The following is a 5,302-nucleotide window of genomic DNA, read 5'->3' as shown; positions in this document are numbered from 1 at the left end:
TACTGTATTACGGACACACGTTATACTGATTACACATCTCACAAATAGATGTTTGGAAATAGATGTTGCAACAAAGTTTTTGCAGAAACACATTGTTTATTTGAGCTGTGTCAAAATGGGGCCATGTCTGTATTCATACCCACCAGTCCCTGATTATGGTCTTTCTTATTAATGAAGGTGGTGGTTGGTTTCTCTCTCTCTCTCTCTCTCTCTCTCTCTCTCTCTCTCTCTCTCTCTCTCTCATCTGTTCTGCTGCTGGAGAGGTACCCATTATCTATAAGGTGAAATCCTCCATTCTGAATATGTTGTCTATCACTCAGATAATACAGTACCCCTTTCTTTCATCTCTTTGGAAGACCTGTTAGCGTACAAGCAAGCATACAAACACGCATGGACGGGGGCACACACACACACACACACACACACACACACACACACACACACACACACACACACACACACACACACACATATATATACATACTTGACATTTTAGTCATTTAGCAGATGCACTTATCCAGATGTTCTTATTCATCTTAAGATAACTAGGTGGGACAATCACATATCACAGTCATACTAAGTACAGTTTTCCTCAAGAAAGTAGCCATCAGCAAAAGTCAGAGTTAGTAGGAGGAGAACAGTCAGAGTTAGTAGGAGGAGAACAGTCAGAGTTAGTAGGAGGAGAACAGTCAGAGTTAGTAGGAGGAGAACAGTCAGAGTTAGTAGGAGGAGAACAGTCAGAGTTAGTAGGAGGAGAACAGTCAGAGTTAGTAGGAGAGGAGAACACTCAGAGTTAGTAGGAGGAGAACACTCAGAGTTAGTAGGAGGAGAACAGTCAGAGTTAGTAGGAGGGAACAGTCAGAGTTAGTAGGAGGAGAACAGTCAGAGTTAGTAGGAGGAGAACAGTCAGAGTTGTAGGAGGAGAACAGTCAGAGTTAGTAGGAGGAGAACAGTCAGAGTAGTAGGAGAGAAGGAGAACAGTCAGAGTTATAGGAGGAGAACAGTCAGAGTTAGTAGGAGAGGAGAACAGACAGAGATAGTAGGAGGAGAACAGTCAGAGTTAGTAGGAGGAGAACACTCAGAGTTAGTAGGAGGAGAACAGTCAGAGTTAGTAGGAGGAGAACAGTCAGAGTTAGTAGGAGAGGAGAACAGTCAGAGTTAGTAGGAGGAGAACAGTCAGAGTTAGTAGGAGGAGAACAGTCAGAGTTAGTAGGAGGAGAACATTCGGGTAGTAGGAGCGAACAGTCAGAGTAGTAGGAGGAGAACAGTCAGAGTTAGTAGGAAGGAGAACAGTCAGAGTTTAGTAGGAGGAGAACAGTCAGAGTTAGTAGGAGGAGAACAGTCAGAGTTAGTAGGAGAGAAAAGTCAGAGTTAGTAGAGAGGAGAAAATCAGAGTTAGTAGGAGGAGAACAGTCAGAGTTAGTAGGAGGAGAACAGTCAGAGTTAGTAGGGAGAACAGTCAGAGTTAGTAGGAGAGAGAACAGTCAGAGTTAGTAGGAGGAGAACAGTCAGAGTTAGTAGGAGGAAACACTCAGAGTTAGTAGGAGGAGAACAGTCAGAGTTAGTAGGTGGAGAACAGTCAGAGTTAGTAGGAGAGAAACAGTCAGAGTTAGTAGGAGAGAAAGTCAGAGTTAGTAGGAGGAGAACAGTCAGAGTTAGTAGGAGGAGAACAGTCAGAGGTAGTAGGAGAGAACAGTCAGAGTTAGTAGGAGGAGAACAGTCAGAGTTAGTAGGAGAGAGACAGGTCAGTTAGTAGGAGGAGAACAGTCAGAGTTAGTAGGAGAAAAGTCAGAGTTAGTAAGGAGAACAGTCAGAGTTAGTAGGAGGAGAACAGTCAGAGTTAGTAGGAGGAGAACAGTCAGAGTTAGTAGGAGAGGAGAACAGTCAGAGTTAGTAGGAGGAGAACAGTCAGAGTTAGTAGGAGGAGAAAAGTCAGAGTTAGTAGGAGGAGAACAGTCAGAGTTAGTAGGAGAGGAAAAGTCAGAGTTAGTAGGAGGAGAAAAGTCAGAGTTAGTAGGAGAGGAGAAAAGTCAGAGTTAGTAGGAGGAGAACAGTCAGAGTTAGTAGGAGGAGAACAGTCAGAGTTAGTAGGAGAGGAGAACAGTCAGAGTTAGTAGGAGGAGAACAGTCAGAGTTAGTAGGAGAGGAGAAAAGTCAGAGTTAGTAGGAGGAGAACAGTCAGAGTTAGTAGGAGGAGAACAGTCAGAGTTAGTAGGAGGAGAACAGTTAGAGTTAGTAGGAGGAGAACAGTCAGAGTTAGTAGGAGAGGAGAAAAGTCAGAGTTAGTTGGAGGAGAACAGTCAGAGTTAGTAGGAGGAGAACAGTCAGAGTTAGTAGGAGGAGAAAAGTCAGAGTTAGTAGGAGGAGAACAGTCAGAGTTAGTAGGAGGAGAACAGTCAGAGTTAGTAGGAGGAGAAAAGTCAGAGTTAGTAGGAGGAGAACAGTCAGAGTTAGTAGGAGGAGAACAGTCAGAGTTAGTAGGAGGAGAACAGTCAGAGTTAGTAGGGGAAACAGTCAAGTTAGTAGGAGGAGAACAGTCAGTTAGTAGGAGGAGAAAAGTCAGAGTTAGTAGGAGGAGAACAGTCAGAGTTAGTAGGAGAAGAAAGTCAGAGTTAGTAGGAGGAGAAAAGTCAGAGTTAGTAGAGAGGAGAAAAGTCAGAGTTAGTAGGAGAAACAGTCAGAGTTAGTAGGAGAACAGTCAGAGTTAGTAGGAGGAGAAAAGTCAGAGTTAGTAGGAGGAGAACAGTCAGAGTTAGTAGGAGGAGAACAGTCAGAGTTAGTAGGAGAGGAGAAAAGTCAGAGTTAGTAGGAGGAGAACAGTCAGAGTTAGTAGGAGAGAACAGTCAGAGTTAGTAGGAGGAGAACAGTCAGAGTTAGTAGGAGGAGACAGTCAGAGTTAGTAGGAGGAAAAAGTCAGAGTTAGTTGGAGGAGAACAGTCAGAGTTAGTAGGAGGAGAACAGTCAGAGTTAGTAGGAGGAGAAAAGTCAGAGTTAGTAGGAGGAGAACAGTCAGAGTCAGTAGGAGGAGAACAGTCAGAGTTAGTAGGAGGAGAACAGTCAGAGTTAGTAGGAGGAGAAAAGTCAGAGTTAGTAGGAGGAGAACAGTCAGTTAGTAGGAGGAGAACAGTCAGAGTTAGTAGGAGAGAACAGTCAGAGTTAGTAGGAGAGGAGAAAAGTCAGAGTTAGTAGGAGGAGAAAAGTCAGAGTTAGTAGGAAGGAGAACAGTCAGAGTTAGTAGGAGAGAACAGTCAGAGTTAGTAGGAGGAGAACAGTCAGAGTTAGTAGGAGGAGAACAGTCAGAGTTAGTAGGAGGAGAAAAGTCAGAGTTAGTAGGAGAGGAGAACAGTCAGAGTTAGTAGGAGGAGAACAGTCAGAGTTAGTAGGAGGAGAAAAGTCAGAGTTAGTAGGAGGGGAGAAGTGTGAGAGAAAAGTCAGAGTTAGTAGGAGGAGAACAGTCAGAGTTAGTAGGAGGAGAACAGTCAGAGTTAGTAGGAGGAGAACAGTCAGAGTTAGTAGGAGGAGAACAGTCAGAGTTAGTAGGAGGAGAACAGTCAGAGTTAGTAGGAGAGGAGAAAAGTCAGAGTTAGTAGGAGGAGAACAGTCAGAGGTAGTAGGAGGAGAACAGTCAGAGTTAGTAGGAGGAGAAAAGTCAGAGTTAGTAGGAGGAGAACAGTCAGAGTTAGTAGGAGGAGAACAGTCAGAGTTAGTGAGAGGAGAAAAGTCAGAGTAGTAGGGAGGAGAACAGTCAGAGTTAGTAGGAGGAGAAAAGTCAGAGTTAGTAGGAGGAGAAAAGTCAGAGTTAGTAGGAGAGGAGAACAGTCAGAGTTAGTAGGAGGAGAACAGTCAGAGTTAGTAGGAGGAGAACAGTCAGAGTTAGTAGGAGGAGAAAAGTCAGAGTTAGTAGGAGGAGAACAGTCAGAGTTAGTAGGAGGAGAACAGTCAGAGTTAGTAGGAGGAGAACAGTCAGAGTTAGTAGGAGAGGAGAAAAGTCAGAGTTAGTAGGAGGAGAAAAGTCAGAGTTAGTAGGAGAGGAGAACAGTCAGAGTTAGTAGGAGGAGAACAGTCAGAGTTAGTAGGAGGAGAACAGTCAGAGTTAGTAGGAGGAGAACAGTCAGAGTTAGTAGGAGGAGAAAAGTCAGAGTTAGTAGGAGAGGAGAACAGTCAGAGTTAGTAGGAGGAGAACAGTCAGAGTTAGTAGGAGGAGAACAGTCAGAGTTAGTAGGAGGAGAACAGTCAGAGTTAGTAGGAGGAGAACAGTCAGAGTTAGTAGGAGGAGAACAGTCAGAGTTAGTAGGAGGAGAACAGTCAGAGTTAGTAGGAGGAGAACAGTCAGAGTTAGTAGGAGAAGGAGGAAAAGTCAGAGTTAGTTGGAGAGGAGAACAGTCAGAATTAGTAGGAGGAGAACAGTCAGAGTTAGTAGGAGGAGAAAAGTCAGAGTTAGTAGGAGGAGAACAGTCAGAGTTAGTAGGAGGAGAACAGTCAGAGTTAGTAGGAGAGGAGAAAAGTCAGAGTTAGTAGGAGGAGAACAGTCAGAGTTAGTAGGAGGAGAACAGTCAGAGTTAGTAGGAGAGGAGAAAAGTCAGAGTTAGTAGGAGGAGAACAGTCAGAGTTAGTAGGAGGAGAACAGTCAGAGTTAGTAGGAGAGGAGAACAGTCAGAGTTAGTAGGAGGAGAACAGTCAGAGTTAGTAGGAGGAGAACAGTCAGAGTTAGTAGGAGAGGAGAAAGTCAGAGTTAGTTAGGAGGAGAAACAGTCAGAGTAGTAGGAGGAGAACAGTCAGAGTTAGTAGGAGGAGAAAAGTCAGAGTTAGTAGGAGGAGAACAGTCAGAGTTAGTAGGAGGAGAACAGTCAGAGTTAGTAGGAGGAGAACAAGTCACAGTTAGTAGGAGAGGAGAAAAGTCAGAGTTAGTAGGAGGAGAAAAGTCAGAGTTAGTAGGAGGAGAAAAGTCAGCGTTACGTAGGAGAAAGTCGGGGTTTGTAGGAGAAACAGTCAGAGTTAGTAGGAGGAGAAAAGTCAGAGTTAGGATAGGGAGAAAAGTCAGAGTTAGTAGGAGGAGAACAGTCAGAGTTAGTAGGAGAGAACAGTCAGAGTTAGTAGGAGGAGAACAGTCAGAGTTAGTAGGAGGAGAACAGTCAGAGTTAGTAGGAGGAGAACATCAGAGTTAGTAGGAGAGGAGAACAGTCAGAGTTAGTAGGAGGAGAACAGTCAGAGTTAGTAGGAGAGAGAAAGTCAGAGTTAGTAGGAGAGAACCGTCAGAGTTAGTAGGAGAGAAAAGTCAGAGTTAGTAGGAGGAGAAAAGTCA

This window comes from Salmo trutta, chromosome 3 (genome assembly GCF_901001165.1).
Source record: "Salmo trutta chromosome 3, fSalTru1.1, whole genome shotgun sequence".
Classification (NCBI taxonomy): domain Eukaryota; kingdom Metazoa; phylum Chordata; class Actinopteri; order Salmoniformes; family Salmonidae; genus Salmo; species Salmo trutta.
This window is presented reverse-complemented; position numbering follows the sequence as displayed.